Here is a 25,589-nt window from a genome sequence, read left to right as displayed (position 1 = left end):
TGAAATCACAGGCGCCTACCCCGGGGGGCACGCTGAGCCACATGTTTGGGTTCAGCGGCTCCCCCCGGGGACGTGGGTGTTAACATCTCCATAAGGAAACTGAGGCGCAGAGAGGCGCCAACCCACACAGCTGGGTCTGCTGGGTGATGGCAGAGGAGGGGGTTTAAGACCCAGTGCCAGGGCCTGGGAATGTAGCTCAGAGGTTGGTGGTTTGCCTAGCACACGAGAGGTTGTGAGTTCAGTCCCCAGCACCACACACGCACAAGCACGCACACACAAGCACGCACACACTCCGTGCCTGCCTGGAGTGCACAGCAGAAGTCCCAGCAGAAGCTGCGCCATGGAGGTTGAGAGGACCTCTCACCTGACACAGGAACCCAGGGAGAGCTTCATGGGCCAGTGGACGCTGTCTCCGGCCCAGATGGATTACTCTTCCCTCCACAGGCACCCGGAGAATCTCCTGGGAGCAGGTGGGGAAGGGGAGGGTCCAGCTACCACACCACCAGCTTGCGGGCAGCTGGAACACACAGCTCAAATCCCTGGAATCCATTAGCTGTGAATCTGCACTGAATGCCCAGAAAGTTCCAGAGCTTCCTTCACACCATCTTGGCAACATCAGATTATCACGAAACACACTCTCCTGCAGGTGCTTCTAGCTTCCAATCCAGTTGCAGTGGAGACCCCGGCCCACTTATTTGGGGCCTCCTGTCTCACTGGGCACCTTGGAAGGGCCCCCATAGAAGCCGCCAGTCCATATCCTGTGTTTCTAAGACAAACAAACCAGGCATGCAGCAGAGCAGTGACGTGCCTAGGGGCATTCAATCCACACACCCTGGGCGCCTACCTTGTGGCAGGCAGGGGACCAGTCTCTGTCCTCAACGGGCCCCTCTGTTTAGAGGTGGGAGTGTTATACACCAAGATCCAAGACCCCTGTGACCGCCGCTCTGCACCCCCGGGGTGTGGAAGTGCAGGGGAAGCTCTGTGCAGGCTGCAGGGGCTCTGGGAGCTTTTCCTCAGAACAGGAAGCAGCTGCGAGTGGAGGGGCAGGGCGGCGCTCCAGGCAGACGGCAGAGCACGTGCAAAGGCCTGGACGCCAGGCGGGCCCAGCTGAGCTGTGGGACAGAGGTCGGAAGGGCAGCAGTGGCACCAGGACAGCAGGAGGAGGGAGCAACGGGGCGTGGCAAACACCCGCACGTGGCTGGTATGGGGTGCAGAGTCAGGACTGAAAACGGCTCTCTGGGCGCCCCCTCCTATGGTGCCAAGCCTAGGAATAATGTCAGTAGACCACGTGACATCTGTCCCCTGCCCAGTGTGACATGTACACACCTGACCTCCCACCTGTGCCTGGTCATCTCCAGTGTCCATATGTCCACAACATGGGAGGAGGAAAGACCTAGAGAATCCCCTTCTCAGGAGGCCCTGTGATAGGACCTCAAAAGCCGAGCTCCAAGACATACTCTCTTATTTGGCAAGTACTTATTGAGCACCTACTGTATGTCAGTTTGCACGAAGCTGAGCACAATCTTCGCATGGGTTGTCACAATTCCTAAGTCACCTCACTGTCCTGAGTCCTTCTGACGTGGGCAGGGCTGGGATGTTACCAGTTCAGGGAGGGAGAGGAGGCTCTGAGGGGAGCAGGCTTGCTGGAGATCCCTCGGTGGGAGGCGTCGGGCTGCGCTCATCCGGAAATGTCTGGCCACACAGCCTTTGCCAAAGCAGATAAGGGTCCTTGGGGGAACGAAAGGGCCTGGATTCCCTCCTTCCTGCCCCACACGCTGACCTTTATCCACAAAGCGGGGGAGAGGGACCTCACTGGTGGGTACTGCTGGGAATGGTGGGGTCCTGCTGTCGTTGGGAGGGGCCGCTCACCAGGGCTGGCCCTTGTGCTGAGCTTTGAGAAGCTCTTGGCCCTCAACTGTCCTAGCTGATGCCACCAAAGTATTACATGGATGGCCTCTGTTTAAAAACAAATGAACTGCTGAAGATGGCCTACTCACCTGCCTGTCCCACACTCACCCCCAAGTCCAGGACGAGTGGGCCCTGCAGTGAGGAGCCCCTGCATCTGCTGAGCCTCAGGGTCTAGAAGGTGGAGGTGACATGGCCTGTACCTGCAGCCCCTCACTGTGGGGTGGCTCTCTCGCTAGACTCTGCTCCTCATGTGCAGCTGTCCCTCCACAGGATGGCCAGCAGACTCCCTGGACCCGCCGGCCTGCCCTCCCTCCTCCCTTATGCCCCCTGAACTGGGTGGCACGGTGTCCCCCCAGAACTCATGTCTACCTGCAACCTGGAAATGTGACCTTATTTGAAGTATCCACAGTTCCTAATTTATGATGATTGTGGTTTTGTTTTTGTTTTTTGAATTTATAATCATGTAGAAGGGCTGTGCCTTCAGTAGAAATCATGCTATGAATTCCGATTTGCCCAGGCTGGCCGTAGGCGGTGCCATATCCTCACGGCGCTGGGAAGCAAGCCACAGTTCAGTCAGCTACATGATCCCAAGGGAGACGTGGGGCCCGTGTGCGGCATGGATAAGGACGCTCGGCCGGTTAGGAGTCCTAAGCACACTTTTTAATGGTGGTATTTTCCATTTCCAACGGGCTTATCTGGATGTGCTACTGCGAGTCTGGGAATACGCCTAGGGTTTTACAGGTAAAACTGAGTTAAGTTGAGGTCCCGTGGGACTAGGGTAGGCCCTAACCCAATGACTAGTACCTTTACACAAAGAGGGACATCTGGACACCAGCACATACCGGGAGGACACCCCGTGACGACAGAGGCCCAGCCTGCAGTGCTGCGTCCACACACAGGCTGGAACACCGAGTAGTGCTGGCACCCCAGACCGTCCCCCAGAGCCTCCATACGGAACCAACCCCGTGACACCTGGATTCCCGACGTCCGGCCTCAGACGGAGCCAATGGCTCTCCCCAGGCAACCGACACCCTGGGCACAGCCAGCACCGGTTCCCGTGACCACGACTTGTCCCGTCTGGAGGCACTGGAGCCTGCCTTAGACCACGCTTGTGTTCTGTGTGCAGAGGAGGCCACTAGGGGTTCCCGGGCCTGGGGACTCCACAGGCTTATATAGCTTCCCCCAAACTTTGAAGACAGACGTCAAGGCTGCCAATTTTTTCTGGCATCGAAAATAAAATTTCCATCTATTATCGCCATCCTGCATGAGGAAGGAGGCCTGACATGGGGCGCAGCCTCTGCCAGGCCTGGCCTTCTGTTTTCTCACTTCACCACGAGCAGCGGGGGTCTCACACAGCCCCCGGAGGCCGGGCTCCGGATTTGGGTGGGACCCAGGAAACTCGAGCCCTGTGCTTGGTGATTCTTCTACTTCCACCTGAGGAGGAGGTGGCCTTCTCCCCTCTCAGGGAGCCCAAGAGGAGCCGCCCCTTAGAAAGCCGGCTGCTGTAGTCCAGCGCACCTGGGGCAGTTCCAGGTGAGGCCCTCTGGGGGGGACACACCCAGCATCATCAATAACCCAGCTCCCTCGTTAAGGGGAAAAGAAAATGGAGACAAAAAGCAGAGCGGGACGGGCTGGGGATGTGGCTCAAGCGGTAGCGCGCTCGCCTGGCATGCGTGCGGCCCGGGTTCGATCCTCAGCACCACATACCAACAAAGATGTTGTGTCCGCCGAGAACTAAAAAGTAAATATTAAAAAAAAAATCTCTCTCTTTCAAAAAAAAAATTTAAAAAAAAAGAAGCAGAGCGGGAGGGAGAAGCACTGGCCCTTCTCATAAAAAAAAAAAAAAGAGGAAAAAAACCCCAAATTGTGAAATTATGCAATGTGCAGACGTGACAGGCCGGTGCCTCCAGCTCTCTCCAAAGCCACCTCATAAACCCTCGCTGGCTATGGAGTGAGAGGCCAGATGTCTTGACGCTCTGGGAGGAACTTTCATAACGTTTGGCCCTAGTGGCCCGATGACCCAGTGGACAATGGTCACCCTTGTGTTTCACGACATCACTCCCACATCTGCCCCCAGTAACCAGGGAGATGTGCGGGAAGCAACAGAACAAAGGCTCCCTCCCCAACTCAAGAGCACTCCTGTCACTAGAGTCATGTGGCTCAGAGCTGGGACAGTGTCCCACAGGGCGGCCAGCCTGTCTGAGAAGATAAGGTCCCACGCTGTCGCCTTCCAGAGCCAGAGTCCATGTCCCCTCCCTCCCACTCTGCCCACCCAGGCCGGGCAGGGTGGGCCCAGTTCTCGGGAAGCCAGGAAACACACTCTTTTCTGGGCTAAATGCCCAGATTCCTTGAGCAGTCACAGGACACACTTTTTCTGAGCTGATCCAAAGCCACAAGCCTGAGCTGGGAGTTTTTTCAGGCAGTGTGACCCGCAGGGACCAGACAGGCTCACCTGGAATCCCAGGCTCAACGCCGGTCAGGGAGAGCCGACCCGGGCCAGGCAGGGGCTCCGATCCTGACCTTGAGGGACTAAGGGATAGACCTGTCCTCTGTGGGCCGCGGTGTCCTTTTGAAGACAACAGCAGTTAACACGCTCTGCCACCATTTGTCAGGCACTTTGTGAGAGGCTCAGGATGCCAGGCACTGCCTGAGGGGCTAGGGACACCTAGGGAGGGACACGGGAGAGGAGGCAGAGAAGGCCCTGCCCTCCTGGGGCTTTGAGCCGCTGGGGTGTAGATGCAGACGTGGAAGCAGACACGGTCGCTCAGAACAGTGAGTGCTGAGGGGAAACGAAGCCAAGAGGGGTACAGAGGAGGGGCAGTGGCCTCACAGGTCACTGGGACAATTAAATGAGGTCATAGATCAGCACTCAGCAGAGAAGCGGGTTCCTCCTGTTCCTCCATTTCACAGGCAGGACAGCCAGAGCCAGGAGGAGGAATGCTGAGGCCGCCCCCCAGGAAGAGGTCCGCTCTGGGTTCTCATTCTAGTTCCACGTTTTCCAGGGACCAGAGGGAGCCCCTGCCCTGCTGGATCCCTGCTCATTTATTTGCCTAGAAAGCTCTGCCTCTGATATCACGCCCCAGGCTAGCCCACCCAAAGGGTCCAGCCTTCTCACACATAAAGGGCTTATTAGTTTCCCGACCCTCATGCAGCCACCCATTTTCCCAACAACAGGACTGGTCCAGCAAGTTTGTGTCCTCTCCAGGATCAGGTCAGAATTTAAATCTGGGACCCTCCATTTACTTTCTGGGAAACCTTGTCACCTCTCTGAGCCTCACTTCTGTGATCAGATAAAACGACATACTGCAAAGTGCCCAGGCTATGCCTGGCACTCAAGAGGCCCCCAAGAGGACTGATCCCTCCCGGGGGATGCCCTGGATGAAGGACCGGCCCTGAAGGGGAGGGAGAGGGGACAGGGAGTGCGGATGCAGGCCCGGGACATGCCGGGTCCAGGGTGTCTAGTCATCTGGAGGAAAAGGCCGAGTGGAGGGCCCAGCGCTCCCAGGGGCTGGGGGTGTCAGATGAGGGGACAGCAGCTTCTCCACTGGGTGTCTAGGCTTCTCTGAACCTCAGTCTACCCTGGTATAAAATGGGGGTCTGGTGATGGCAAAGTCCAGACAGGTGAAGAGCTGACGTCATCCAGCCAGGATCTGCGACGTGATCCCTTCCCCTCGTTCATCCACTTGACCCCAGGGCAGGGTCAGGCAGCGCAGGCAGCTGCTGAGCCCCTGGCTGGTGGGCAGCACCACCCTCCTCGAGGATTACCCTGGAGTTAGCTGGTTCTGAGAGGGAGTGAGCAGGGGCTGCTGGGCTGGCCTCGGCTCACCTTCCTGAGAAACCTCGCTTCTGTGGAGTCCGCTGGACTGTTCTCAGGGCACTGCCCCACACCAATGTGACCCTGAGAACATCAACTGGAGTAACCCCAGCCCCGAGCCCCGAGCAGACAGGGATTAAAACTCAAAGCAGCTGGTTCTCACAGCATCACCTTGGACTTCTCTGGATCCACTCAGGTCACCAGGGAGCATGCTCCCCAGAGAGCACGTGGGACCTGGGGCTCCTGCAGGTTAGTGAGACAGCCCAGAAATGTGCTCCATGGCAGGCGACTGGAGCAGCCGGGCCTCGGCGGATGCACCCCCTTCACTCCAGCTTCTCCCATCCCCGGAAATCAAAGCAGCTTCTCTGATGGGGAAAGAAATGACTCGCAGAAATCCGGATTTAGGGAAGATAACACATACATGGCACTTCTTTCCTTCACTGCAAGCTTTACATATTTTATCATTTATTCTCACATTGTCCCCAGCAAGTGGGGAGGCGTCGGCCTTGTTTTTCACAGGAAAGCTGTCAGAGAGGCTGGGTGCGGGGCCTCCCACCCGGCACCTGGGGGCAGCTCCATCAGTAGAGCTGCGGCCGCAGACAGTGGAGAGGCTCACGACGCCCACGCTGGCATCCGTGCCTGGCGCCCAGGCCAGCCTCCTGGCCTCACCCGGTCCCACCACCCCCCCTCCCACCCCCCTCGCCAAACCATTCTCCTCCTCACCACCGGAAGCACGTTCCCAAAGCCCCTACCTGACCCCATTTTCCCCCATCAACCTTTAAGTTCCAGGTAAAGTCACCACTCCTGGGCTTAGCACCTGTGGCCTCCTGGCCTCTCTGACCCTAACCCCAGGTGACATCTGTCACTGGCCACGTAGGCTCCACTGCTGCCCGTGTCTCATGCCCCTGCCAGTGCGGTGGCCTCGTGCTCTACCTGCATGCCACTGGCCCTGGGAGGCACCAGCTCTGGGACTTCCGGGGAGACAGGTGTGGGTTCAGATCCTTGCTGAGCAAAAGTCGCTTTAACCTCTCAGAGCTGTGAGTTCACTCAAAAAATTGAGCTGTTTAAATATGAGGACCAGCGGATGGCACCACAGAAACCCCGGGGGCTCTGACGAGGAAGGAGCAGCAACAGCAAGAGCAGAGGCTGTTTTAAGAGATGCTGGTTGGTGTGCATGCAGCAGCCGGGCACTGTGGAGAGAACTGGCATTTGTGGAAGCAGTGCTGGGTGGAAGGCCACGCTCAGGCACTGTCCCTGCGTGACACTCTCAGGGACACACAGGGGGCCTACAGCTCCCACGAGGTGACTGAGGGTTCCACAGCGGTCCTTTCGAATGCCTGCAGGGAATCCATGTTGCTTTATGGGCTCGAATCCTTCCCCTCTGGCTCTGGCTGACCCCACGGCAGAAGCCTCAGACTCCTCTGACTCCTACCCCAAATCCAGGCAGCAAGAGTCGAGCAACAGACCCCCCGCAACCTACCCCACGGCCCCTCATCCCACCCATCACCCACCACTCATCAGGAAATCCTCCCCAGACTCTGGAGCATTTAAAATTAAAGCCACAGGGGACATTCTTTCTAAGCCACAGCCCAACTCAGGGCTCTCCAGGCAGGAGCCCAGGGAGAGGCACTGGGGCCTTCCGGCTCCCCTCAGGCTGTCCCCGCTCCCCCTTGCCCCAGGGCAGCCCTCCATCCTGACATCTGCAGTGCCCAGCAGCCGCCCAGCTCCCAGAGCTCCAGTGCCCACCATCCACAGGCTCGAACCCAGCTACCTGGGAGGATCAGCCGTAGCAGGCACGAAGGGCACGTGAGTCACAGGCTTCTGCTACCTGGGGCAGGTGCCATCTGTTGGGCTGACCTGTTTACCCTCAAAGAGGCCTGAGGTTTGGACACAATGTCTGAGCCCATAACTTGGCTGCCTGGTGGAAACAAGGCCCCAGGAACAAATGGGGATGCCCTGTCCCTTTCTCTCATAGCTGTCACCCAAATCTGCCCAGGCCAGGCACCAGGCGGGGCTTCAGGAACAGAGAAGAAAGTGGGCCTCTCCCAGCCCTGGAGGGGCTCCTGGCCCAGGGGACTGACTCGTCACTGGGACCCACAGGGTGGGGGCTGTGCAGAGGGAAGGAAGCACACGGGCGGTGGGAGCCTCCAGTGTCCCGCAGTCAAGGAGACCTACCGAGGACGGTCCCTGCAGGACAGGAGAGCCTGGCTCGGCACAGCAGAGGATGGGCCTGGCAGGTGCTGGCAGCAGGTGGGGCAGCGAGGCAGCTGAAGCTGACATTTCTGAATGCCACCCCTTACCCACGAGTTCTGGGCTCCTTGATCGCCATCTCCTCAGTTGCCCCTCCCCAGGGGCCCATGAGTGAAGCATAACCTTTGCTTCAAAGATGAGGACCGCAGATAGGAGGACGTGGAAGGAAGGGCCCTGGCTTTAATATGGGGGCACCTGAATCTCCTCTCTGGAAGGGACCTAGAGCCTTTGTCCTTCTGTCTGGTATTTGTGTGCCGGGCTCATGGTCTCCCCCTCCTACAGTCTATGGCGTGGTGAGGCCCACGGTCGACTAGTCATGAGAACCAAGCACGCTGGTTCCCCTGAGTCCACGCTGGGGTTAAGAACTGTATTAACTCAGGTCTGGCCCCATTCATGCCCCCCTCCTCATTCTTGGGCACACAGCAGACATAGCTAATCAATCCCAGTCTCCAAAGCCTTCTCAACACCGCATCGCAGGGAGCCATGCTCAACCTATCAGAGCTGGCATTGAAGATGACAATTATTGCCACCCCTTGCAGCAAATGGGCACGCAGGATGCAGGTGGCCTGAGTAAAGCCAGCTCCCCAACACCTCCTCATTTTCTGGGTCCCAGACCCTGAAATTCTACCAGGTCTCCGGAGGGAACATCTGGCATCCGGCACTACCCGAGTGGCCTCTTGTATAACAGCAGAGACCTGGGTGTCAGCTCATTTGCACATGGAACTGGGATGTGACCGGGCAGGTTGCTGACACGCAGCTGGACGGAAAGGCCCACAGAGAGCCCCTCCCTAAGGCATCCCCTAAAGAGGCACAATGGGGACAGATGTGAGTACCCCTCAAAAGCTAGGTCCCCTCCTCCCGCTTCTCTGCACTCAGCAGGGCCGAAGTGCATAGGGAACAGGCCCCATTCAGAACCATCAGGCACGGACGCCATCACATCCTGTCCCAGGGTGGCCCGCCAGGGTGGTGAGCAGGTGGTGGGGCTGCAAGGGTCCCTCTCCTCCACTGCCTAAAAGCTTGAACACCCAAGGAACCAACCCTTGGCCAGAGTTTTCTCGAGCAGGCTTACTTTTTTCTTTCCTTCCTCCTGTAAGCAAACTGCTTGGCGGCCAATCCTGCCTCTGTCCCCAAGGCAGTTCCAAAGGGCCCATCTTGTCCTGCAGAAGTGATGGCAGCAATTCCATTAATGGGAAGCAAGACAAATGGTAGCCTGTGCCCAAAGTGTGAGAGGCAGGACGGAGCAGGGCCCGGGGGAGGGGAGCATTGCTGGAGCTCACCATCCTTTGGGGCCTTATTAGGTCTTGAAAGAGCCACCGCACTCGCTAAAACCTGCTTTTGCCAGCAGAAGCCTCATTTTACAAATATATAACAACAAAAAACTCATAAATGGGAAGAAAGCCCGGAAGATTATGCTCCCCTGCTGCGGGGAGGCGGCAGGCGCGCAGAGCTGGTCTTTAGCCTCCCGGCGCCCGCTTTAAATAAATGGGTCTAAACGCCAGCTCCGGGCTGCGGGTGCAGAACGCCCGGCCGTTTAGGGCTGTCTGCCACACTGGGATGGCGGTCCGGAAGCAGTCCTTCCACGAGACCCACCCCCTCACCGTCAGTCCCCAGAAGGGCCAGACACGCACCCCTTCCCCAACACACACACCCAAGCACGGTCACTTCTTTAATCCACCCTGAGATCAGTGGCATGTGGAAGGCATTTCCGCCATGGAATGGGTGCCCATTACACAGCTATGCAAAGGGTTCACTCCACACATGCCCACAGTGAGGGGCCAAGCTGCCCAGCCGTTCTTCAGGCCTGTCCATCTGATGGTGAGAGCCAGGGTTGGTGTGGGGAGTAGCCATGGTGGACAGAGACTGAGCAAGGGCTCGGGGAGTCTGGCCACTTGGAGCTGTGTGATCCCAGCAAGCTGAGGAACCTCTCTGGGCCTCTAACATAAGCCTCCCCATTCTGAGCTGAAAGCCGTTTTCTCAAAGACCCCTTAAAAAGCATTCAAGCTTCCTCGGGTCCTGAGGGGCGCTGGGACCTTACATGAAAGCCAGCAGGTTTGATCTCCAGCAATGGCCCCACAAGAGAAGAGACCGAGGGAGCTCTAGTCCTTCCTGCCCTGCCCTGCCCTGCTGTCCCATGCAGGTGCCCAACATGGCTTTCCCCTCTGGTGCGTCCCCCACCATCTGGCCAGTCACCCTGACTCATTCCTTGTTCATGAGCCAGAATGCGGCACAGTGAGGGCAGGGACTTTGTCCCCGTGGCTCATTACTGGGTCTCTCAACAGTACGTGGCTCTGTCAGATAAATGAATGGCTGAACAAGGGGGGGGGGGGAATTCCAGGGGAGGGCCACCCTGGCCTGAGTGACCTCCGCGTGTCCCAGCACAGGGAGATGCGTATGAGCATCACAAGCACCTCCAGGCCCCCGTCCTCACCCCACCCAGCGACACGATGGTCAACACAACAGCAGCCACCGACTGCTGAAGTCTCCCCCAGAGGCGGGAACCCACTGACCCCCCCACTCCACAAATGAGAAAACACGGTGGGAGGCGAGAAGCCCAGGGGACACGGTGAGCAAAAGGCAGAGGTGTGACCTGCGTCCAGGTTCATCTGACCCCGCCACCTGCCTCCTCCCTCTCTGGGAATGAGGATGGCCACAGAGCAGCTGGGTTTACAGGAGGAGAAACAAGGGCCATAGCCCAAGAAGGAGGGTGACCGCCCAGAGGCAGGAACAGGCAGGCAGCAGCACAGGGATCTGACTCCCGTCCTGCCCCAGCGCAGCAGCAGGGACCACAGCGGTCCAGCCAAGGCTTTTGGGGCCAGCTGGGCCTTGCTTCAAACCCGGGTGCAAACTCTGTGGCTTACGGCTTTGGACCAGTGGCTTCCTTCTCTGAGCCTCGCCTATTCTCAACTGAAAAATGGAGCTGGCCCAAGGCTGTCGCGAGGATCAGAGGAGACAACACAGCCTGGCCAGGTCCCTGGTGCTCAGCAGGCACCACGCTCTCTCCCGAGCCTCCCGTGTTTGCTGATGGAACATCTACGCCTTGTGACTGCCCGCCCAAGTTCAGGGCTGGGATCGGTGAGGGGGGCTGGTGGAATCCGAGCTTCCCTTGCCCCCTATCTCTAGGGCATCGCCTGCTTGGCAGCTGTCCAGAGAATGGGTCAGCAACCTGGTCATTTGGTTTCTGACCCTTGTCACTCAGAGGCAGGAAGTCCAAGGCGATGGACCTATCAGTAGGATACTATCTGGCCACAGTGTGACTGCTGGGTCCACAGCATGTTCTTATCATGAGGGGCCCAGTGTGAGGAGGGGGACGTGCTGGCTGAGTAGTGGTCGCTGCTGGGCCAAGGTTGGACAGTGCTTAACAGCCCGACTTCCCCTCCCGATAAAATCTGGCCGCAACACATGCCCAGCACTGAAAATGGGACCTTGCTCTGTGCTCCTTCCCTTTGGGGCCAGCTTCACGAGTGTGTCCACAGCAGAGACACTGAGGGAGCCTGAGCTTGGGGTGCCACGCTCTGTGCTCGCTGCCTGACGAGCTCTATGGGGTCTTTCAGTGTGTTCTTGAGTGACATCTGGTGGATCCAAGAAGCCGGGGCCAGGTCTGGAGCCCTGCCCTTGTGTGGTCCCGCCCCCCCAGGTGGTGCTCAGCATACCTCTCCCAGCAACTGCCACCTCCCCCACAGCAGGGACCTGGGTGCAGGTGTGGGAGGGTGGGGTCCCGCATCCCCACAGGGGCTTGTGCTTGCCCTGAGCTTCCACAGGCCCAAGAGAACCGGGCTCTAAAACAAACTGCAGCACTGAGGAGGCGGAGGGTCCTCAAGGAAAAGAGGAGCATGCTCCCAGCCCTTCCTGCCCCCTGCGAAGGACGCGAAGGACGCAGCTGGTCCTGCCTGGCATTACGTGACCCTCTGGCTCCAGGGACCTTCAGAACACCTCTGAGTTGCTGCAGAAGTGGAGGACGTCGCTGGGTGTGAGACCGTCCCCACCCTGGGGTCTCGTTCCTTGCCTGTTCCGTGGCCGTCTGTGTGTCTGGCGGCCAGGCTGGTTCAGGTGCGGGGTTCGTGATGCTCGGCTGACCAAGGCCTCCACCTGGAGGAGCTCCCGGGACCCTGAGTGGTAACTACAGGAGGCTGGCTTGGGACGGAGCGCCTGTTGCTTGTTCAGCAGGGGCACTGGGTCGGCTGCGCAGCCAGAGCCCGCTGGGTCAAGCGGGGCCTCTCTTACCTAATTCACTGGGCCACCCCTAGATTCCTGCCAGGGCCCCGCAGGGAGAGAAGAAGGCTGAGCAAAACCAGAATGAAAACAAAGGTAGGAGGGTGAGAACCACCATTTCCTGAGCACCTACTGTGTGCAGGGCTCCGGCCACAGTGGCTCTTCTGTGCCCCATGCCATTGAGTGATGGCCCTCCTGGGTTAGGGTTCATTCCCGTGGCTTCTACTCCTGCCCCACGTTTTCCAGACACTGCCCCGTGATTTGGCAAGTCCACTTACGATGGGACAGAGGTGCTCCTGGCGGGGGCGGGGGCCTTTTGAATGCAACCCCCTGGCCGCAGAGATGGACAGCACAGTGGCTGAGAGCTGAGGTCAACCTGGGCTTGATCCTGGGCCTCCCAAGAGTTGAGGGGTCTGGGGACCCAGCCTCAGTTTCCCATCTGTGACTTGGCATTACTGAAGAGTCCCACCCTTTCCAGGTGCCGTGGGGATTAAATGAAATGATATGCATATAGGGTGTGGTACACAGAAAGTGCTCAATAAATGCCAGTCATTACTTCTGCCCCAAAACATCCCATGAGAAACCCAGGCCCCGCGTGAAGCTTCCGTTCCAGCGTCTGCCGCGACTCTGCTCCCAGACGCCCCTCCCCCGCCGTCAGGCCGCATCAGTCCATAAATATTTAAACAACATGTCACCAGATTATTATAACATATGATCTATAGCACTGATGTGCTGCAGTGCCGTGCATTCGGGCTTCATTTTCAGAATATCGAGACATAAAATATTTATGTATTTAGCCAACCACGAGATCTCACATTCTGTCTCAAAATGCTGGGTGGTGGCAAGACGCTGAACTGAGACGCAACGTGTGAAGGGGGTGCCTTGTGCTCACGTCGGTTCCTGGGGCATCTGGATGGGTTCTGGTTCATTCTGGGGACATTATCACGTGGCCCATGAGCAAGAGCTGACCGGGTTTATCACAGCGAGCGGCGGGCCAGGATCCAAAGAACCATCCAACACCAGGACCCGCGTCATTTTCACTGCTATGTCTTGATGGATCTGTGCATATTAGGTGCTCAGTAAAGGACCACCTAAACCAAGAGATCCCCCTGTGGCCACCACAGCCAGGTGGCTGCGGGCGGTAGGAGTTCAGCAACATCTGCGTCCTGTTCTGCGCTATCCCCAGTGCCCAGCACCAGGCCACGAACAGGGGGGTCTGCTGCTGGATGAATGGCAACTGGAGGAATTGCCAGATAAAACTGTGACCAGATTAAAAAAAAAAACTTAATTAACTAATAAATTAATGGGGGATAATGACTCCCTCTCTGCAGGTCCGAATTACACAGTGCAATTTCTCATTCCTCCTGAGGAAATATAGGCCCTCCAGTGCCCGTGGTGGGCAGGAAGAGCAATTTTTCTTCAAAATTAAATATCTCAATTGCTAACATTAGCACATCATAGTGCCGTAGGTCCTGGGTCTTCAGCAGCTCGCAATTTCAAAGATGCTGCCCCATACGCTACTGGGACTTCCAGGAACTTCCCACGCACCGAGGAGCATCATCCAATGGTCTCTCCTGTCCCCAAATGACACTAAAACAAATACTTTTACAGACCACTGCCCTGAGGGGAACGGCGAAAGTGGGGTCATCTTGTGCAGGTGACCCACGTCGGAAGACTCGGGGTGTGCAAGGGAGAGCCGTTAGCTTGGAGGATAAGTATTTTCTTTGCAAGTTTCCCCAGGAAGAGACAGGAACCTCGTCTGATCCCCATGTTTCCCACAGCGGCCATCAGCAGCTCCTTCCTAAACAGCACCAAGAACCTGGACCTAAGTGTCACCCCTGGCAGTGACCCCAGTGCCCAGCCCAGGTGGCATAGCACCCACTGCTCATCACCCTGACAGAAAACCATAGAATGTTTCCCAAGTGCCCTGCTGTCACCGCCAGGCTGGCTCCAGGAGCAGGCAGTCCCCACCCTCGCCCCCAGCCTCTGCACAGACAAAAATGAGACAGTCCTCATTTCCACTTGGGCTGGCTGAGGAGGCTGGCATTTAAAGCAAACACAAAGGCCACTAAAATTCCTGGAGGAGACAAAGGAAATGCACAGGCTCTGAGTCAGGCGCACGGAGCTCACCGAGGTCCCGGGGAACCAACTCCAGCGGCCAAGCCCTGGGGTGGGCTCCTCCACTCCCTTTCTGCTGCCGTCTGGGCACCCAGCCTGGTGACAGCCAAGGCCACACCAGGAAAGGGGTTGCTTCTCCTTGAGATGCTGGGGTGGGACCAGGGGGCAGGTGCTCATCTCTAATAATAACACCTTGCCCAGAGGTCTCCCACGGCCGCGTCCCCTTCCCCTTCCTAAGAACCTCACAGAGGGACACCCTCCGGACGCCACAGCGTGCCCAACAAAAATGCAGCTTTTTGGGTTCAATCCCCAGCCCCGGAAAAAACAAAACAGCTTGGACACACGGCCCCCAACCATTCCAGCCACCCAAGCCCTCCTGTGTGAGGGAGGGGCTGCCTCTGCAAAGAAGGGGCACAGGAAGGAGACTCTGGCAGGTACCAGCCTTCTGGGCTCAGGTTCCTCCCTCAGGTTGAGGATTCCTTTTCTGAAATGCCTGGGACCACAGTGTTTCAGAGCTTGGAGTCATTTGGATTTTGGGATATTTGTACAGACTTTTCTAATCAGAAAATTCAAAATCAGAATTGTTCTAAAATCTGCAATTTCTGAGGGTCATGTCATCATGCTGGTGCTCAGAAAGTTTCAGATAATTAACTGAGCTCCTGTTATGTGCCAGGCACAGTGCTAGGCAGAGAGGATACAACTGTGGCCACAGACCATGTCTTACCCCAGCGGAGCTTATGTTCTCTTTGGGGAGTCAGATAACGGATGTAATGCTCTGTGCCCCAAGCACAGGACCCAGTGCATGCCGTTCCTTCCAGCTGCCTGGGAGGCTCCGGGCCTGGCTGCCAGCTCACAGCACCTCCAGAAGGCAGCCTCTGTCCTCTGACTCTTCAGAGGGCCCCCTGAATGCTGTGGGTTTCCTCAAGGTAACAGACTCCGCTTCTCTGCATCCTCCTCTATAAAATGAGCATATTGACAAGGTACCCCTGACACGGAACTGGTGGAAGGAAGAAGTGCATTCACTCATGTAAAAAAGTGAGGCCAGGACACGACATGCAGCAAGCCCCTGACACACAGGGGCCACCGGAAGGCCAAGCAGGCAGGAGAAGTTCCTGGCTTTGCGCTGCCCAGGGTCTGCCAGCAGCCTAGACCCCAGCCCACAATAACCCACCCACTCACCCTGTGGTCTACCTGCCTTTCATCCTGCCCTCTCGTGGTCTATCCCACCTCACCTCTCCCTGCGTAGACACCCCTCACTCCTACTTCCCCAGGCAGGAGCCCCAAGAAATACCCCCCGCAGGGCTGGAGTTGTGGCTCAGTGGTAGAGCACTCGCCTAACATGCACGAGGCACAGGATTCGATCCTCAGCACCACATAAATGTAAAATAAAGAGACTGTATCCACCTAAAACTTAAAAACAAATATTTAACAAAAAAGAAAGAAAGAAAGACCTCCCGCAAAGCATTCACAAACCTCTGACTCAACTTCTGTCCCCAGCAGGTGGTGGGAGGCCAAGGGGTGGGGCAGTCAGAGGCCTCTGTGCCAATTCTGTGCAGTGCCTGACTCAGAAGGTGGGTGCATTTCCTCCCTCCCTCCCTCCCTCCCTCCCTCCCTCCCTTCCTTCCTTCCTTCCGTGTGTTTTACCAGGGATTGAACCCAGAGTCTTGCAGATGGCAGGTAAGTGCTCTACCATGGAGCTACAGCCCCAGCCACAGGTGCATTTCTTGAATGACTGAATGAATAGCTATGAACCTACTGACCAACATGGCACCGCTGCTTAAAAGAATAGATTTCAGTCAGCCAAAGGGACAATGGATGCTCTATTTCACCCATATTCCAGGCCCAGGTACCACGATATCTTGGCCTGAAAGTTGGGAGTGATTTCATTCACTCCACAGAGCAGACATGGGCTGCATGTGAGAGCTTAGGCTGGTCATGGTCTCACTCTGCACCTCGGTGTTCCCATCTGAAAAATGGGGAGCTTCTGGGCTTTTCTTTTTTTTAAGCATCAGATTTTTTCTTTTCACATAACATATAATATAACACCCACCTTCCCTCCCTCCCTCCCTCCCTCCCTTCCTTCCTGGGATTGAACCCAGGGGTGCTTAACCACTGAGCCACATCTCCAGCCTTTTTTTATATTTTATTTACAGATAGGTCTCACCACGTTGCTTAGGGCCTTGCTAAGTTGCTGAGGCTGACTTTGAACTTGTGCTCCTCCTGACTCAGCCTCCTGAGCCGCTGGGATTACGGGTGTACACCACTGCACCCGGTTGACTTTTTCTTTTTTTTGGCAGTCCTGGGGAATTGGTCCCAGGGCCTCCCACATGCTGGGCAAGTAATCTTACACTGAGCTATATCCCCTGCTCCCAAATCAACAATGCTAAAGTGGCCTGTGGTACATTCACAATGCCACCTCTACCCAGTTCCAAGGCATTTTCATCACCCAAAAGGATACCCACACCTTTGAGCCGCAGCTCCTCATTCCCCCTCTTCCCAGGCCCTGGTGCCCACTGACCTGCTCCGTGGGCTTCTCTATCCTGGGTATTTCCTAGGAGCACCTTCTCTTAAAACACCTCCTGGACAAAACCAATGTGAAACAGGGAGCAGGAAGGCAGGGGAGGTTGCCCGCCCACATGGAGCCCATGTCTCTTGTCCCTAGTGGCCTTTCAGGGCAGGCTCTGATCCCAGGTGCCTTACTTTTCAGAATTCTAATCCTGAAGTCGACTTCTGAGGCAAATCACCCCAAATTATGCCTGAGAATCAAGGGCCTGGTGTTACTGGCCTATTTTCTGGAGGAGGGAGTGGCAGGTGGCCAGCAAAGCCCTCAGGTGAGCTCACCTGTGGGGAGTGGGCTCCACAGCTTGTGGCCCTCCCCCCACCACTCAAGCGACCTGGGGTCTCAGGTGTAAGAAGCTGGGCAAATTCCCACAGAAGGCACCTCAGGAGAGTGGCCACGTCCAGGGGACAAGGATCTCTCCTCTGCTTTAGGAAGAGCCAGTCTGGGGGAACCCAATGGCTCAGGAGGGCTCCCAGAACACGGGGGCCTCCCTCAGGCCTCGCTGTGTGGACCTTCCCTGAGGCCCTGGGCAGGAAGAAGAGGGACAGACCTCTCACTTCTGTCCCCAGGCCCCACCCAGGCCTGTGACAGACGCTCCTGTCAGCACAGACCTCTGCTGCGGCTGGTGCTGTGTGAATAATTAACAACACATCTGCCTGGCTTCAGGACACAGCATGGCCCACACCGCTCCGGGGCCTCGGGCGGCCCTCCAACGCCACACCAAAAACTTAGGGGACTTACTTTCCGCCCCTTGGCGGGCGGAGGTGGGAAGAAAGCAAATACTCACTTCCAAACACTTCCCGAGAACCACACTTGAATCTTGCCTCTTTCCAAACTGTCACTGCCTCATTCCCCTCTTTTTTGGGGGGGGCGGTCACGATCACAGGAAAGTGCTTTGGAGGAGTCTGGATGGGGTCCCCGGCACCCTCCTTCAGCCTGTTCAGGACCTCAGTGCAGACCAAAGGTGTGTCTTGCAAAGAGCCTGGACCTTCCTTCTGGGCCACCCTGGGCGGGTCCTTGGTGATTAAATGCCTCCCACATCTTACCGGGGACTGGCACCAAGCACCCCTGCCAAGGGGATGCTTCACGTGCATCGTTTGATGTAGTCCTTCCCCAGAACCTCACGGGGTTAGGATGCTGGTCCCGTTTTCCAGATGGGGAAACTGAGGCTGGGGGTGGTGGATGACTTGCTCTTCGGAGGCAGGTCCGAGTGAGCACCTCCCCATCTGGGGCCTCAGTTTCCCTTCTGTAGGAGGTCACCATAGGGCAGGCACCCTTCCGACCCTGGAAGTCTACCACACATACACGCCGATGGTGTCCTGCACCTCTTCTCTGGGTGGCCACAGCCTGAATTCCTGGCTGCAGCCTGGACTGGTCAGAGCTGGAGGTCACTGGTAGAGGAGCTGCCTCCCTCTGCAGGACTCTTCCAGAAACCTCCATTTCAAAGGGTTTGAGGACAAAGAACAGAGAGGGCAGGCACTGGAAAACGGGGTCATGAACAAATTCCCATCTGAGGGACTCCACATCTGAGGGTCACTCCCAATCGCCTCCACTACAACTGGGGACGAGGGACTTCCCCTAAAATGGTCTCTGTTCTCCAGGGTCAAGCCGATTTTGAAGTGTGAGGGTTAAACAATTTGGGGAACATGCAGGCGCTGCAGGCTCCCCATGGTCACCTCCCTCCCCCTCCCGTCAGGATTCCTTCACACTCTATGGAATTCCTACACAAAGCCCCTTTTTTCTTTCTATGAGGTCACCATCAAGCAGATGTCTAAGAGAAAGAAAGAACGGCTCCATGTGGCTCAGGGCCTCCAGGCCGTTGGAACTGAATGTATTTCAGACGCAGAGGCCCCACCTTCCATTCCCATCGCCCGTCCTGTGTCAGCTGCAGAGCCCAGCTCCAGAGTGGCGGGTTTAGGGAGCACTGGGATCCTGCCCAGGAGATGCCAAGAAGCCTGACTGGAAGACCAGAGCCTTTGCCACCAGACCACACGAGAAGCCATCTGTGGAAAAATCCAGAACTAGAGGCAACAGAGCTGCCTGTGTGGGGGTCTGTTTTCACACAAGCAAGTCCTGTCAGAGGGACCGATGTCAAAATACTAGACCACACTCAAGTTCCCAAAAGTTAACATCACAGGAAATAACACCGCTAACTGATGTGCCCCAATGTCACCTCTGTCTGGACGTCAAATCTGAGCCTGAGGCCACTGGTTTAATTCAGGTTTGGTCAAAGGACAGAACCACATGTCTGTCACCCATTTCCAACAGCAATGGGTGAAGTTGCCGGCCTGTTTCTCTTTCAACTAACATTTTCCAGAGAGCTACCTTGCTGTTCCCCAGGAGTTGGAAATGAGAAGGCTGAGCAGGGAAAAGCCACCGAGACCCTCGACAGTCTGCCTCAGACCTGCAGCTAAGCCTGGCCATTCCCTGCCTGCTCTCTTCCAAGCCCTTCACACCACCCCAAGTGAACCCCTCATTTCACAAGTCCCCTTGCTCCCCAGGGCTCCGAGTCTCCAGGTGATGGCCTAGGAGGCTACCATGGCCTGTGCACTCCACTTCCTAGGAATGATGTCAGCAAAAAAGGAAAAAAAAAGATAAAAATGTAGAAACAAGGCCTATTTTTACCTCCCCAAATAACAGGCCAGACGGGAGAGAAATCCATCAATGCCAGAAATGTGGCTGAGCCTTTGCACAAGATCTATTATTTCACACCTTAAATTAACGCATCCCGAAGCCATTTGCAAATGTTCATCAATTTGCAGAACATACTTGGAAGGGGGAGAGACGGCTTTCCCTTTCAACACCAAGGACACTGGCAGGGCCACAGTGCAGCCCTACCCAGGCCCGTCCTCACACACAGCATTCCTCTCAAGCACAGGCCAGCAGAAACCCCGATAGGAATGAAAATGAGAAGGAAAAGAGACGGGCCCAGGACTGAAATGACAAGTGACAAGAAGCCTTCCTAGAAATGTTGTCACACACTCAGAACAAAGAGTGAAGCCCTGTGCAGGTAACTCTCTGTCCCCACAGGTCAGGATGCTGGGCTCTTCCTGGAGTAATGTCTGGCTTCGTCCCCAAACAAGCCTGGAGGTGCCAACCTGCATCTAACCAGGGATGGATGATTCACCAGGGGCCTCCGCTCCACCCTCCAGCTCCCCTGCTTGGTCCAACCCGAGAAGAGGAAGGAAACACTGTTCTCTTTTTGACAATTGTTTTGACACTTCCCTAATGAAACCGATCCTTGGCACTTGGAAAGAAAAGTGTGAACTGCAGCCCCTTCTCTTGGGAAGAAGCTCTGATCCTGGTGTTGGTCACTCCAGAGGTGCAAGAGGGGATAAGGAAGGCCAGCAGCACCTTTGTGAAGACCTCTCCCAGAAGTCTGGAGCCCAGCAATCCCTGTGGAACCCTGGCCTATCTTAACCCAGTGACTTCGCAGCGTGCTGGAGTAGGACAGCACAAGGAAGGCAGCCACATGTGGTTTAAGGTTAAGAACTTCAACCCTGGAATCAGAGACGTGGGATCAAATCCTGACTTGGCCATTTGCCAGTTTATAACCTGGACCAAGTTATTTAACCTGTCAAGTTTCTAAGTTCAGTGGGAAGACGATGAGCTCTGCTCAGACAAGCCTGGGTTCAAATCCAGGGTCTATTGCATATTAGCATGTGATCTTTGGCACATTATGTAATCTCCCTGCGCGGCGGTTCCCTCATCTGTGAAATGGGTATTATGATAATCCCCATCCCACAGTGCTGTCGAGCGGATGGAATACAATAAGACCCCTAAAGCTGTGAACACAGGCCTGGCTTATGGTATATCCTAAATAAATGGGGACCGTTAGTCCTAGTGTTACTTCAACAAAATTATACAAGTCAGTTCATGTCTCAGCACCTTAGTTTTTTCATCTGTAAAATGGAGAAAATAACCTCTATTTCACAGTGAGAATTTATTGAGCAGATGTGTGTTCAAATCCTCAGTCCCAGTCTATGCACCGTGGCAGTCATATATCACACTCTGGGTACAACAGAAAGAAGAAGGACTGTGAAGTCAGGCAGGTGACCTAGGATTCTGTGTCCCAGGACACAGGCTTGACCTCTCCACACACCCATTTGCTCATGCATAAAATCAAAAGCCATTTTCTGTAGCAGAAATGACCCCCAAAACTGTTCCCAGCGCCAGAGGTGCTCCATGAGTGAGTCTCCTCCCCCCCCTTTCCTGCTCAATTCCACCAGAAATGCCACCTGGTAAAGCCAGAAACTCCATTTCTGGAAACCTGAACAGCTCGGAATCCAGACCAACCTGGCCACTGCTTAAGTCGGAGACTTGATTTTGTGGAGAAAGAAATGACTTTTTAGTCATTTCCGAAGCAGACAGGACAGCAGAGGCTGACAAACCACAGGGACCATTTTAAATCCTGGGCCTTTTCTTCTGGGAAGTTAGGCAAGAACCTTCCCAAACGTTTGCCGTGGGGCTCTCTGCCAGGCAGTGACTCATTCCACGGCTCCCCACAGGCATATTTTATTTGGGGGTGGGGGATCCAGGGAGGGCCTGGGCCTGGCCTTGATGGGGGAGGTAGCATTTCCAGCAAACTCAGAAGGTAAGTTTTTGGTGGTTTTTTTTTTTTTCATTTTCTGGACAAAAAAAAAAAAAAAGAAAAAGTATGTGGGTCTTTTTGTTTCCTTCCAGGTTTTGTTTGCTGAAAGAAGATGTCCAAAGTTCACTCCTAAGCTACAGTGTTGGGAGCAGGCTCTTCCAGCGGGCTCTGAGTCTCTTTCAATGAAATTCTTCTTCCATTAGTGACACAGTTCTTCACTGTACCTTCAAGGTCCGGTGGCCCAGGCTCCAAACTCCTAAGACTACATTTTCCCCTCAGAAAGGCAAGCTGAATTTTGAAAATGCAGGGCATCTAGGGAGCTCTCAAGTTTCTAAAGTTTGCTTTAAAGCAATTAAGACTTTCAGCTGTGAAGATTTGCAACAATTATAAAGTAGGAGTGAGCCAACAAGAACCTGTTGGTCAAAACGGGAAGGGCAGCCCTTGGAAGATGGTGTCCCCAACTTGCTGTGGCCAATTTTTTATTGTTCTTGGGGGCTCACACTTGGACCCAGGCTTGGCACAAATAAATCAGACCAATTTAATCTATTCAGCAGGACAGAAGAGAGAAGCCCTCAGATACATAGATAAGTGTCTCCCTAGAATCAGACCCCCAGGTCTGGGGAGAGGGTCAAAATACTTCCTGTCTGGAGAGAGTCAAGAACAAGGCCAGAAACACAGAAGGCATTTAGAAAAATTGGACCCAGTCCTCTGATGCCTGGACAAGGTGCCCTCATAATGCCCACCTTGCCGATGTAGCCTTGGAGGGTCCTGCCAAGGGCTGGCTCTAAGGTTTCCACAGTGCCAGGCTCAGCAGGACTCTGCATGTCTGTCCTCTGGCCCTGGTTCACCAAACCAGGCCCCCGCACCCACCTGGTCAGGAGGCCTGGGCCTCTCCTTGGACTTCCTGTCATGGAGGCCAGGGCAGGGCACATCACGCACACAGGCCTGGTGGGTGCAAGGCCAGGGGCTGCTCACCCTCTCACACTGCAAATGCAAATTACACACTCACATCCACACAGGCATACTTTTGCTCTTAGAGGCTCACACGTGTGCACACAATCATCTGGGAACACGAAGACACGTGGGCACACAGCTCAGTCCCACACTTGGTCCAGCGCTGCGCACACTCCCTGGCCCACCGTGAACGCTCCACAAGTGGGTGGACGCGAGCCACGCCGTCGCCCGCTCTTCCACCCACACTCCCCAGCCCGACCCTCCGAGGCGCACCCCCGCGCGCGCACACCCCCAAGGACCGGCGGACACGCCACCCACTTTCGCTCCGCCGCCGACACACGCAGCCTCGCGCGTCCGCACGCACCGCGGCCTCACGCGCGCACTCCCCTCGCCCGTGGCACCCCGAGCGCGCGCCCACGCGCCGAAACCGGGCCCGGCTGAGCTCCCGGCCCGCGCCCGGCCCCCGCCCCTGCCCCAGCCGTGCGGCCCGGCCCCGGCCCCAGGCCACTCACCGGCGCACGGTGGGCTCCGCTGCCGGCCGAGCACCGGCGCGCGGACAGTGGGCGACCGGCCGGAGCGGCGGGTCCCACACGAGTTGGCAGCGCCGCGGCCGCACGCTCGTCCTCTAGGTTCCGCCGCCGCCGCCGCCTGCGCGCGCCCGCGCGCCCGCTCCCGCCCCTCCCCGCCGCGGGGCCGCGCCGCCCCCTGCGCTCGTGCGCGCTACCGCCACGCAGGCTCCGGGGGGCGCCCGGGCTGCGCCCTCTGACACCCGACCCTTTGCGCCAAGCGAGTGGCGCAGTGAGCGTTTAGTTCAGCCGAAGACCCCTCCCCATTTCAAAGCTGGGGAGACTGAGGCCCAGCTAGGGGACTCGACACTCTTGGGATGAGGGTCTGCAGTCAGCCAACTCGTGGACCCCTCTCGTGCGACCTCGGGGTCCCCATCAGCTAACAATTGGCCCAGCAACAAGCAATTTTTTTTTTTTTGCATGGGCTGAATGCAGGCATCAAAGCAGGCTTCAGGGAATCCGGATGTGGTAAAGGCCTTGCTCCCTGCCCTCAAAGCACCAGTTGTCTTACCTGGAGCTCCTCCACTTCCCGTAGACCCCCAGGCCAAGAGAGTCAAAGTGCAGAGGTTTCTGGAAGTAGTAAAAAACTGCAATAATCAATGTTTAACACCCCCTCTAAGAAGCGGTCTGTTTGGGGCCCACAGGCTGTTAAGTTCCCTGCTTCACTTTCTAAAGACACCCCCCAGGGGGTGCTTCTGATTGGGACGGTTCCTCTTTCCACTCTTGCTGCTTCTGCACATTCAAAATTCTGCTCTCCCCTCCAGGAGGGCCAGGGGAACCAAGCAAACTGGCCGCCTGCCAGCTGCCCAGAGTGGCCACAGAGAGGAGCTGGGCAGGGGGTGGATGCCCACTGAGTGAATGTGCTTTAGCTGACTCTGATCTGTAATACCTTGGCCTCAACCTATCACATCACCCTGCTGCTACATACTTTGCCTGCCTTTTGTGTCCAGTCCCACAGCCACTCTATGAAGGAGGCATTATGCTCCCTGAGCCTATTTTACAGATTATGTTAAAGAGGCTTAGAAATGAAGCTTAGCAAAGCACATTCTCTGGCCCCAAATCACCACATGGTGAGTGGTTTATCTGGAAGGTGGCTGTAGATTGTCTAATTCCAGCACCTGCCTACCTGATCACTAAGCACCCAGGCCTCATGAAGAGCTTAGTTCTGGTTTGAGAAGGGTTCAGCAGACAGCCCAGAGGAGCCAGCCTAGTCCCAGCCCTTTTTGATGAAGAGGCAGCTGTCACAAACCAACAGGGAGGAAATGGATCGTTCTGCAAATTGTTTCGCTGTTTAGTTGGAGTCCATTTATACCCTTGCTTCACATAATGTTCACCAAAGCAAACGTCAGATAGAATGAAAAGTTAAATATAAGAAATAAACATTGCTAGTGCATACCTGTCATTCCAGCTACTTGGAAGACTCAGGCAGGAGAATTGCAAGTTCAAGGCAGTATCAGCAACTTAGAGAACTTGCCTCAAAATAAAAAAGGGCTGGGGATACTGGTAACTCAATGGTAGAGCACTCCTGTTCACTCCACAGTGAAACAAAGAAAAGGAATAAACAATGCAAAAAGTAAATAACAGAAAGAGATGGACGTTCTGAGAAGTGTATGGCAGTGTTACCAGTGGATCCGTGACATTGGCTGTATCCATGCCACCAGTGGTTCACTCATTCTCCCCTCTAGGCTCCAAGCACCATCCAGTCATTAGGATACTACAGCCAACAAACACAGCCCAGACTCCAGGGGCTTCAATCTAGTGGGAAGAAGACACTGGAAATATCTGGCATTTCGAGGAGGATAAGTTCAATGGAAAGAATCAAGCAGGACAGAAGGCAGAGAGCCCAGGTCTGCTTTTTCATACGGGGTATGAGGAAAAGGCCTCTCATGAGGGGACAATTGAGCAGTGGCCTAAATGAGGGAGTTCAGGCAAGCAACTAGAGGCCTGCTTGTTGATCAGGTCCCATGTGCAGAGAACCATCTGGTAAGCTGCAAAGCAAGAAACCCAAGACTCCTCTTAGGAAGAACTTTGGGAACAGTGGCAAACCATTGGAAAGAGAAGGACTGGGGTGCCCCATCTCGGCAGAGCACTCTACTGTTTGCAAAGCCCTTCCCTAGGTTCACCAAGTCCCTACGGCAAGTATTTGTAATATCCTTATTTTCCAGTTAAGAAACTGGCTCAGCCAGGCATGATGGCGCATGCCTATCATGCGCCATCATGTCTATAATCCCACATGTCTGTAATCCCAGTGGCTCGGGAGGCTGAAGCAAGAGGATTGTGAGTTCAAAGCCAGCCTCAGCAATTTAGCAAGGTCCTAAGCAACTCAGTGAGACCCTGTCTCTAAACGAAAAAATGTAAAAAAGGGGCTGGGCATCATGTGGCTCAGTAGTTAAGTGCCCCTGGGTTCAATCCTGGGTACCAGAGAAAGAGGGGGTGGAGAGAGAGAGAGAGAGAGAGAGAGAGAGAGAGAGAGAGAGAGAGAGAGAGAGAGAGAAAGAAAGAAACAAGCTCAGAGAAGTCAAGCAACGTGCCCCAGGACACAGGGCCAGTGGTAATCAGCAGAGGGAGATCTGGCTGCAGGCAACCTGACGTCTACTACTGAGCATTAGGGGTATAAAG

At 55.7% G+C, this 25,589-nt stretch overlaps 1 protein-coding gene across 3 annotated transcripts in view; it reads right to left on the bottom strand.

Annotated features, from left to right (window-relative positions):
- Nek6 (NIMA related kinase 6) overlaps nt 1-23,611 on the bottom strand; it is a 73,435-nt gene extending 49,824 nt beyond the window's left edge. The window contains exon 1 of one of the 3 annotated variants that reach the window (XM_078048183.1): nt 23,482-23,611. The gene's annotated coding sequence lies outside the window, so the exon portion shown is untranslated. Of the gene's footprint in view, nt 1-18,714; nt 18,737-22,916; nt 23,079-23,481 lie in introns of those variants that run through there. The other 2 variants (XM_078048182.1, XM_078048184.1) reach the window with 2 other exon arrangements.
- Between the last annotated feature and the right edge of the window lie 1,978 nt (nt 23,612-25,589).

The sequence above is a fragment of the Ictidomys tridecemlineatus genome, chromosome 4, assembly GCF_052094955.1.
Source record: "Ictidomys tridecemlineatus isolate mIctTri1 chromosome 4, mIctTri1.hap1, whole genome shotgun sequence".
NCBI lineage: Eukaryota > Metazoa > Chordata > Mammalia > Rodentia > Sciuridae > Ictidomys > Ictidomys tridecemlineatus.
Note: the sequence above shows the minus strand (reverse complement) of the source record. Positions and strands in the feature narration are given on the sequence as shown.